This window comes from Gossypium raimondii, chromosome 8 (assembly GCF_025698545.1).
Source record: "Gossypium raimondii isolate GPD5lz chromosome 8, ASM2569854v1, whole genome shotgun sequence".
Classification (NCBI taxonomy): Eukaryota; Viridiplantae; Streptophyta; class Magnoliopsida; order Malvales; family Malvaceae; genus Gossypium; species Gossypium raimondii.
In genome coordinates, this window is record NC_068572.1 from 34,012,858 (window position 1) to 34,024,467 (window position 11,610).

An 11,610-nucleotide genomic window follows, 5' to 3' on the forward strand; every position below is an offset into this window, starting at 1 on the left:
CTTTTAATTTGAGTATCCTGTTTATGTTGTTGGAGTCTTTTAGGATATAGAGGTTGTGGAACTTTAGCTTGGAGTAGACAGCTTTTCCGAGGTAATATTTCTACATCTAATGAAAAGGTTAGCTTGTTAGAATTTACTAGTTTAGATTTCACCTTTTCAAAATTTGTAGAATTTGGCTTCTCTGGTGCAAGAATTTCAACTATTGGTTGATTCTCCTTTTTCTGGGACGTTCATCTTCAACCTCAACCTTATTGGGTTCAAAAGTTATTTCGCTTCGTAAATTGACTGCTTTGCAATTCTTCTTGCTCGGTTTTATTAAGTTCTCCATGTCACTGAGCAAACCTCCTTATGGTCTATTTCAAAGTTCGTTGGCTTACTGCCCCATCTGATTCTCAAAATTTCTCAAAGTCGCGTCATTCTTCGTCATGTATGCTTTTAATAAGTTCTCAAGATTAGAAGACTCTGCTGATAGATGATTTTCTATATTGCTTGGTACAATACCTTGGGGTTCGTTTCTAAACTCATTAGCTAATTGTCCCACTTGATTTTCCTGATTTTTCAATGTTGTTGCTTGACCTTGAATCAAGGCATCATTTTTAGCAATGTATTTATTTAACAAATTCTCTAAATTATTTGAAGGTTCAACTTGCTGTGGATTTTGAACTTGTTGATTGAAACCAAGAGGTTAATTTGATATATGCTGCATGTAAATGTTGTTCAGTCCACCTCCTTGGCAGTGGATTGGTGGTTGAGTTGCAACATGATTTAAACCATTAGCAATAAACTATTTCAAAATTGAAGAAATAGACGATACCTAAGCTGAGAGTGAAGTAAGGGGGTGTACTTCATACATTCCGACTACTTGTCTTCTTGAAGCTGCTTGATTTGTTGGCCACTAATAGTTTTTATTGGCTATTCTCTCAATGATTTCATAATCCTTATTATAAGACTTCGATAAGAGAGTACCATTTGCAAAAACATCTACCACCAACCTTGTTTGTGCGTTGAGACCATTATAGAATGTCTCCAACTGGATATAATGTGGAATCCCGTGATGAAGGCATCTACGTAGTAACTCATTGAATATTTCCCATGCCTCGTATAAGGACTCGTCATTCAATTGTTAAAAAGTGGTGATCTCATTCCACAACTTAGCATTTTTTCTATTTGGGAAATACTTTACAAGAAAGCATTAAGCTAATTCTTGCCAAGTAGAAATTGAGTTGGATGGAAACTAATTAAGCCATACTCATGTTCGATCTCACAAAGAGTATGGAAACAACTTCAACCTTAGTTCTTCTTCAGTTACACCGACTATCTTGAAGGAATCGCTCACCTACAGAAACAATCGAAGGTGAATATGTGGATCTACTATGGGCATTTCACTGAATTGGCCTATTGTTTGAAACATCTGACACATCATAAGCTTCAATTCAAACTGCGGTGCCTCAATCTTCTGTCTCTTAATTCCCAGATTTAGTTTTTTAAGAAGTGGCATGGCATACTGTCTTATGGGTCGATCCCTATCATCAACAATAAGGATTGGATTTCGAGCATTAGCGGCTCTATTCCCTTGAGCATCATTTTGATTCTCAAGGTCCACTTCTGTGGCTTGTCTTTGGGCTAATCTTTCTTGTCTTCTTTGTCTAAATGCCAGCTCGATTTTAGGGTCTACAGGAGTAAATCGATGATTCGATCTATACTTATGAAGACCTAAAAAAAATAACAAAAAAATAAATAATAAAGAATAAAATAGGAATAATAAAGGAAAAAAGTTAAAGAATTAATTAGTAAATTTATAAATAAAATAAAAATAAAATAAAAACCAAAATTAAATAACAATTTCATAAAAAAACATGATTAAAGCAATAGTCCTTAGCAACGACGCCAAAAACTTGTAATGAGATTTTGTGCAAGTGCACACAGTCATTCAAGTAATACGCAAGTAAAATGAGTTATCATCTTCACATGGACTGTGTAGGTTAATCGATTATTTATAAAATTATAAGTTAACAATTTGGTGGTAAAAATACAATATTTTGAGTGGTGGATGATTAAATTAAATTATCTAGATGCAAGATGATCCTTATGCAATTAAATATAAATGCAAATGATCTAAATGTATGAATGAATTTTAGCAACAAAAACACAATTTCAACAATCAATAACATGAATAGGTTAAGACAATCATATTAATCAATTAAATCATTTTCATCATACTTAATAGTGTTGAAAAACATTCCATGCCAACTCGATCTTTCATGAGTTTTGAAACTAAATTATGTCCTTTCGAATCTTTTAGTTAGTGAAAAAAACATTTTACTAATCATATTAAACTAAGGGTTTCTTAGTATTTATGTGAGGAAACAGGGAAATTACGTTTGAAACAGTTTAATCACATAAATCTAAAAACTATGGAAGATAATAGAGCTAACTAAAGATATTATGAACCTCTAATTTAGTCGGGTTTAATGATCTAAATTTAGCATTACACTTTTCACTTCTGTGTCTACTAACTGTTGTCCGATTAGGATCACTCAGCTAATCTGAATGCATCCAATCATGTATGAATGAAATAAATTGAAAACATGATCGACTGAGGCACAAACACATTCAACATGAATCAAACAAATATTATTAAATTAACATAATCATCCTAGCTAAACAAAATTAAGCTATCATTGTTGATTTCAAGATCAATAAACACTTAGCAAACATGTTTAAATTAAACAAGGAGGAAAGTGTAAACTCTAATTAAATTTAGCAGCCTTTCAGATCTTTCTGACTGGGGTGTTCCTTTGATCCGCTCGTTGCTCCTTTGCTAAGGGTTTCTCAAAGAGGCCGACCAAGAGATGATCTTAACAAGGGTTTTGTTGGCTAAAATGAAAGGGGAAATGGAATGGAATGGAAATGAAAAGAACAAGAGAGAACGAAAGGATGTTATAAAGAGAGAATGATGGATGAGTGATGAGGGATTAAGGGATGTTAGAGATGCTTTGAAAGGTGAAAGGTGTGTGGTATTTATAGGTGAAGGTAAGGGTAAATTTTACTAAAAATAGAGTATGAAAATCCTTCCTTTTCTCTCATTCTTGGCCGGCCACAATTTGTGGAGAAATAGGTAGTTCGGTTGCTCATTTTGAATTTAAATCCTTACTATTATTAGCCATGAAGTGGACGATTTCAAAGATAAAGTTGGCGTGTCGATTTCTTGTATTTTTCCAACTACAGAGACCTCTAATAAAATATCCCAAAGTTGACTTTTGGGCAGCCATATGCTTGTCCCGAAATTAGGTTTGACTCATCCTTGTTAGACGATCTCTTAGTCCAATAATGAATTATACATGTCCATCATGTAGCAATACTTTTATTAGGTCAAATTAACATCCTTATGACCTAGTTTTGTATGTTCTTGCCGTCCAAACAGATTGGATGTATGCATGTCCATGCAACATTTATATTAATATCATCTTCCATGGTCCCATTGCATAGTGGAAATTAGCATATTAATAATTAACATGAAAATAATATAAATTATGCATAAAAATCATGTAATAAAGTATAATTTCGTATACTTCATAAATTCAGGTCCAGTATTAACATTTAAGCAAAATCCATATAATTTATTAAAAATTACTCAAAATTAATATAATAATTAAGTCAAAAGGTGGTAAAATTGCTAGAAACATCCTATATAATATCGAGTTTATAGTGGTCTCCCTTAGCTGCAAAAATTTGTCAGTTTATTTAATTATCATCAGATTAATCAAGTAATAAAATCCATCCAAGAAAACAAGAAAGCAAGCAATTATAACATTCAAAAATCCAAAAAAACAAACAGTTTGTAATGTCTATTGACAACCCGCTGAAAAGTTTATTTAAAAAGTCTAAGTCTAATTCGAGTACTAAACCCTTGGAACGACCCATATTGCCTTCACTTTGGAGTTTAAAAGCTCAACACACATACTCTAAATAAAATTACCTTACGATGGATCACCGATTTGCAGCCCTCCTCGCTAACCTGGGAACTATTTATCTACAAGGTAAAGTAAGGGTGTGAGCTTGGGAAAGCTTAGTGAGTACACATGCATACAACACAAATATATATACACACACCAAACATGTTAGGATTTAAACATATTTTAACAATAAACATTTAGCACAATTTTCGTACTGAACACAGTGATATATTGGAAATTCGTGAATATGAAACATAGCCAAATTATATGCTCGTTGGATAAATGGATATCCAAAACACACCACATGACTCATAAAGTCATACGCTATCTCCATGTAAGTGTAGCACGTATGCTCTCACTCTCTAAACACACCACACTATCTATGGTGAATGGAGCTATGCTCGACATTCCCTTATCTCTTAACACTATCTCTGGGCCACAATGCCCAACACATAATAAAAAGGGTGAGTACTCACAATCCAATGGCATGCCAATGATATCAAGCGATTTCAAGTGTTCACGTTGCCAGCATATCTACTTAATCACATTTTATTTCACAATATAACTGGCTAGAATTACTGTTGAGCTTGCACTTACCAATTCACAATAATATAATTGTATACTAATCAAAGCTCGTAATAACGTAAAACTCATAATTTACTTACGGGGTCGTGCATATGTCACAGGGCTAAAGCATTCGTCTCGTGTTCCATGCGGCCTTGAGCGATCCTTTCTATGTAAACACGCTTAAGTCAGCCTAACCACCACAATTGAGGATTCAATTGGAGTTCCTCCAAGGCATCAATTTATATAGCGAAAGCAATTATGCCAAAAGAAAGCTAAAGAAAACAAAAAACCACAGAAAACTATGCACGAGATGTGTTTGAGTAAATGCTCTCAACTGTATTATTTTTTCTCAAAGAATACAAGAAACAATGAAAGAATGAAGTGAGTTGTAAGTGAGGGGGAGGCTCTCTATTTATAGTTGAGCTCCCCTAAAATCGACAATCTAGATCAAGTTATATCGACGGGTGATATTAGCCTATCCCTTAAATCTAGGGGTTTACAACATTACATGATCAATTTACATAATTAAATCGAATCTAATCTTATAAAATATGATTCCCCTCAATCTTGTAAGTTTAGTTTCCCTATTTACCAAGGTAGCTTATCTTTCCAAATCAGCATAATGGGCCACCCAAGCTTTAATTTAACAGGCTTCTACAGCAGCTCATTGAATCGGACCAGTTCTCGTGGGCCAAATGATCCTCATCTAAATGATAGACCTCTATGAGATATATTTTGTGTGATGGTCACGAGCTTTAAATTGCAGCCCATGACATTCTCCCCCAACAATTTTCGTAACGCCTTCGTTGCGCCTTTAGAATGGCACTAACTTGATTCGTCTTGATCTCGTCTCGATGCCTTAGCTCTTTCCTTTTTTCAAAACTTTTGCCTCAACTTTCATCGCCTCTTAACTCAGACCCTCCCACTCGCTTGTGCATCTCGATGACAAGAAGTTACCTTTCTCTCTTACCCACATTCTAACTCGTTTCGAATAGAATCCACTTGATTCATACCACTTGGTTTCAAATTGCCCATAGTCTCTCAGCCTCCTTACTTAAGAAGTTCGAAAGGGCTCTTACGTTCTTGCCAAGCCAACAAGTTAGAATGTAAAACACTATCAAAGTGTTCAAAATGTACCCTTATCGCAGCATTTACTCGGGTAAACTATCCAACTTGCACCATCACTTTCTCGAAGTTTGATGCACAACCCACCTCTCCCATAGGTGGTAGCTCCTCCGATGTGTCAACAGAAATGAGCCTTATTGATCCTAGCTTCAAATTTTGCATCACTACTTCTTCCTCTAAGTTCAATGCCAAACTCACCTCTTCCATGGGTGGAAGCCTCACCGACGACTCGACCAACTCCATCGCTTTACTTGAATTGAGCCTTATTGGTCCCAGCTTTGCTGTTTTCATTGTAAATTTTTCCCTTAAGTTCAATGACAAACTCACTTCTTCCTTGGGTGGAAGCCACTTCGATGACTCAACAAGCTTCGATGTTGCCTTTTCTTTGACCACGACTTGCTTTGGACAATTTTGCAACTCATACGGACCATGGCACAAAAAGCACTTTATTAGCTTCTTTTTCCTCCTCTTTGCTCTCTTGGCTTTAAATTTTCTCTTGCTTGAACCAAGCTTCTCGGGCTCACTGTTTGTTCCATTATCCCCTTCAATGACTTTTTCGGACATTTCTACAACCTATGCAGACCATGATACAAGAAGCACTCCACTAGATTCTTCTCACTTTCAGCCTCCTCGACTTCGACAACCCTTGTGCTCAAACCAAGTCTCAAGGCCTTACCTTTTGACTTCACCTTCTTATAAATCATAGATTTCTTCAGACATTTCTTCAACATATACGGATCGTTGCAAAGAAAACATTTCAACTTGCCCCTATTTTTGTTGGGTTTCTTCTTCCCAACTCGTGGTTTCCTATTACCACCATCGTTGTCGTTGCTACCACCATTATCATCTTCCTTGTAATTCCCTTCACTTACACCCCTTTCCTTGGACTTGGAATACTTAAGGTTGCCTTTCCTTAGACCAAACTTGATTATAGACTTCGCTACTGTAATGGCTTTTGATAGCTCTTAGACACCTCCTTGTTCCATTTCGTGTCTGACCCACAACTTTAATCCATTCATGAAAACAAGTAATGCCTCTTTCTTGGTCACATCTAAAACTTAGAGTATGAGTTCCTTGAATTTTCGAACATACTCCCTCACTGTGCCTTGTCACGTTAGCCATCACAACTTTTCTCGAGCTTCTTCCTCGTAAATTCTGGGTAAAACTATCCCTTCAACTCACATTGGAACTCTTGCCACATCCCAATCTCACTTTGCCTTTTATCTATGGACTTACCTCGCCACCATTACCTCGCCACCATAAAAGTGCAATATCAGTATGAAAAATTGAAGCAATATTTACCTTAATCACATAGTCCATAATTCCTTTGGCATAGAAGTAGCTTTCCATCCCCCACAAGAAATTTTCCACATCGCATGCAGACCTTTTCCCCACAAACACATTCGGCTTTAGGGCATCATAGCAATTGAGTGTTACACTCGCCACTCCATTCCCTACGGTTGCTTGACACAAGGCAAGCTCTCCTTCGAGCTCCTCTATTCTTATGATCAAAGCATTTGTCGTGGCCATTGTTTCCTAATTCAAAACCATCACCATGGCCTCGAGAGCATCATTTCTCTCCGTCAGTTTATCCCTATGTGAATGTAATAACTCGTTTACTTTATTGATAAGTTATAAAAGTAACATATTTTAATCTCATTATTAATGCATTTTTGGATGATTAATTATGCAAATTAGTGAATTTAATGCTCCTAATCCTTTAAATTCATGTTTATATACTTATGAGAGCATTTTGTAGTGAAAGGAGTAAAAAACGAGCCAAAATCAAACAAAAAGAGCTACTTTTAGGATCCACACGAGCTGTGCACACACCTGTGTGAGCAACATGGACTGGCCATATGCCCATGTACCAACCCATATTGATTTCACACTATGTTTCCCAAATACGCGAAAAAACCAAATTTTTAGGCTTTCGGTGCATTCTAAAGACTATAAATACCAATTAGAAGAATAGGGAAGGGGGCAATCAAAGAGGATTGAAGAAAACACTCGAAGAACACCATCGAAATCAACTCGGAAGTGGATCTCCATCAAGATCGAAGATCTCCTTTTAAATTCGTTCGAAGTTTTATTGAGTTTCTTATGTCTTATGGTTATTCTGAGTTTAGGATGTTTTCATTCAGGATTATGAACTAAAATCCCTAGATACCTAGGGAAGATGAAGCCTATGATGAATCTTACTATTTGATTCTTTATTTACATGATAAATACTTGATTATTGTTCTCAAATATGTATGCTTATTTCTTGTTTTAATTGTAACGACCCGATAGTCACGGGTATTGAAAAGTGTACTTTGGGGTCTTTATTTTCGTAAAACAGATTTTTAAATATTTATTAAAAATATTTACGAAATTAATTGTGTGGTTAATTAGGTTTTGATTAGGTGAATTTGTTTAAATTAAGAGTAATTAGGTGTAAGGACTAGATTGCATATAGGGAGAAAGTTGAATTATAGATTAGAGGAAAAGTGAAGGGACAAAATAAGCAATTAAGCCATAAATTGACAAGTGGATGGTCTTGGTAAATACATGTGTAATAATAATAAACATATGTATTTAATAATAAAATATGAATTTCTTATTAATTAAGTAAATATATATTATTATATTATTATAATTAAAACAAAACAAATTAAAGAAAAGAAAATGGAATTGAAAAAGAAACAGAGAATAGAACGAAACAGAGGGGAAAAGAAAGAAAGAAAAAGAGAAAGAAAGAAGGAGAAAAGTTAGGGTTTTAAGGGTTAAAAGTTCAACTGGTTAGTCAAGTTAGTCCATTTTCTTGGAATTTTATGTTTTTGAAATCCTAGTACTAAATACTACTTAACCTATGCTGAAATTTCAAAAATTATTGGATTTTTAAATGTTGTGTATGTTGAATAATTTGAGTATTAAGGATTAAATTGATAGATTTTAAGCTAGAATTGAGAAAATGATTAAATTGTGGGATAAATTATAAGTTTTGAGTAATAGGGACTAAATTGTGAATATTTCAAAATTTAGGGATTTATAGGAAAATAGGGAGTTAAATTTAGTCTAGAGTGGAATTTGCATGAAAATAAAGAACTAAATGTGAAGAATAAAAGTTAGTCTCGGTTTAGGGACTAAATTGAAATTTAGGCAATATTTGAGTAAAAATTGAAATATTAAATATGAAATTGAATTGTGTTGTGTTGTATTGATGAATTTTAATTGTTTTAATTCCGTAGCTAACGTCGTACAGGAATCATCGACTAAAAAGGGAAAAGATAAAGTCGACGTCGAATAGCTCGAAATTTTTGGTTTGTATTTCTATAATTCGAAACTACTTATTAACTGTTGTATTTTTAATTTAATGTATATGGTAAGTGTTGATGTGAGAATTAGTGTTTTGCAACTGAAATAGATTGATTTAATATGTGATGAATTTATTGAATTTATATTGGTTGAATTGGTATATATATATATATTGAATATATTGATTATTTGAATTGAAATGAATATTGGTTGTATTTGAAAAGTGAATTGGAACCCTATTAACTGTATCAGGCTGAGTCGGATATAGATGGCATGCCATAAGATAGGAAGTGTTCAGGGATTTATTCGACTTTGAGTCGGTGAGACAGTGGGTGTCAATTTATTACTTCGAATTAATTTCATGAGGCACTGGGTGCCAATTTACTTCGGTTTAGCCGATGAGACACTGGGTGTCAAATTATTACTTCGAATTATCCGATGAGGCACTGGGTACCAAACTGGTGTGTTTTGGTTGGGTCCATGTATCCGTCCGAGTCCGAGTCGTGTTAATAGGGGTAAACATATAATAAAGTTTTATAATTGATATTTAAATGGCATGGTATGAGAAATGAAATTGATATAGTGAATTGAAAATAGAATGTGAAATATGTTATAAATACATGGAATACATGAGTTAAATACTCATGAACTGAATATGGAGTGGATAGTGCCATTGTTTAAATGATATGTGAACAAATTATGGAAAGCTATTATATAGCAAGTGATGAAAATTGAGTATGGTATATAATGATGTATTCATGAATTGAGTATTGTATGACTAATGCCATTGTACGAATAAATATGGTTTGATATGTGAATAACCATTTATATAGAAATTGTGCGAATAGGATATTGTTTAATAAAAAAATGATAGTCATGATACTAGATATTGATATGTCATTATAATTTAATTGTGCTTATTATATTATCATGTCTTTAAATATTCGAATTATGGAAATACCACTGAGTTTTACTCAGCATACGGTTTTGTTTTCGTGCGCAGATTAGGTAAAATCATCTTGAAGAGTTGTAATTGAGGTTCTGAGCATCCATCTCATCATATCTCCAAGTGCCAAGAGGGTATGTTTCAAAATTTTGAATAGAAAGGCATGTACTTAGGAAGATCAAGTGTATTCCAAGTAGTAGGGACAAAAATATAATTTTTTTAAATGTTCAAATATATTAGTGATTAGCTAAAATCACTTTGGCACCTAATGTAATATTCCTATATCAGGTTCCTTGGATCGAACCGAGTATAGGGGTGTTAGATTAATATTTTTGGGATATTAGTTCATGTTTAATGTACTTATTTCAGTGGAGGAAAAGCCTCTGTTTAAGAGTAGATCTAACATAATTGAGTGGAGTTGCATGCAATCCTAGAAATAAAATGACATAAATCTACCGGATTAGAGTCAAATCTAATATGGGAATCCATAGATCGAGTTAATGCGACAATAGGGGTTTTAATTAGAAATAGATATCAATTAATCAACTTAGAGTCAGTTGTTCTTACTCTCGAAAGAGATATTAACATAATTTAAGGATTTCTACGGATCAAGACACAAGTGAATAAATCGTTTAATTCAGATTCACAATAATAGGTGAAGTTTAGGTGGATTCTTTCCCGGGTATTGTCTATCTCATTGGTTATTATTTGATTATTTCCTTGATTTATTCTCTGTTGCGTTCTTAGATAAATTAGTTTAGTAATTTTAGATTTAACACAATCACTTCAATTTGTCGGCTAAATAATTGAAAACAGTAATTATTAGTACTTGTAGTCCTCGTAGATACGATATTCCCTACTCACCATAGCTATACTATTGTTTGATAGGTGCGCCGTTGTTAGAGACTAAAATATTAGGAACACTTTATTTTTATTAATTTAGTCATTTATTCTTATTGCATTTTATTTTTGTTTTTAGTTTAATTTTTACATTCTAATTTTTCTTTAATTTCCTTCTAACAAGTTCTTTTAGTTTATGAAAAGAAGAAACTTGTCGATACCATTGTTATTTGACAATAAAATTCAAAGTAAAGCTCGTAGAAACCGTAGAGAAGTAAGGAAAATTCGACATAATATAATAGATAAGCAAGAGTACATTATTATTACTGAGGAGATGGGTGATAATTAGAATAATCAGCTACCTCCAACATTTGTTGCAAATCTTGCAAATCTAGATCCTGTTTTTCGTACTATGTATGATTATGCCAAGCCCACTCTAACTGGGGCTGAACTAAGTATTGTGAGACCCACCATTGCTGCAAATAATTTTGAACTGAAGCCGAACACTATTCAGATGATACAATAATTTTTTCAGTTCAATGGTTTGCAAGACGAAGATCCAAATACTCATTTGGCTAATTTTTTGAAAGTCTGTGATACTTTCAAGATAAATGGCGTTTCTAACGACGCCATTCGCCTACGGTTGTTGCCTTTCTCGTTGAGGAACAAAGCTAAACAGTGGTTGAATTCTTTACCACGAGGTTCTATCACTTCATGGAATTAAATGACCGAGAAATTCCTACTGAAGTACTTTTCACTGGCTAAGACAGCCAAGTTGAGAAATGATATCTCTTCCTTCGTTCAGATCGACTTAAAGACCTTATATGATGCATGAGAGAGGTATAAGAACTTATTGAGACAGTGCCCTCACCATGTGTT

General features: G+C 34.0%; 2 non-coding genes across 2 annotated transcripts; one reads left to right on the forward strand and one right to left on the reverse strand.

Annotated features, from left to right (window-relative positions):
• Positions 1-1,046: 1,046 nt before the first annotated feature.
• LOC128032196 (small nucleolar RNA R71) lies at positions 1,047-1,153 on the forward strand. Its single transcript, XR_008188324.1, has one exon. It is a non-coding gene; the product is annotated as a small nucleolar RNA R71 (small nucleolar RNA).
• Positions 1,154-11,503: 10,350 nt separating this feature from the next.
• Positions 11,504-11,610, reverse strand: LOC128032132 (small nucleolar RNA R71). Its single transcript, XR_008188261.1, has one exon. It is a non-coding gene; the product is annotated as a small nucleolar RNA R71 (small nucleolar RNA).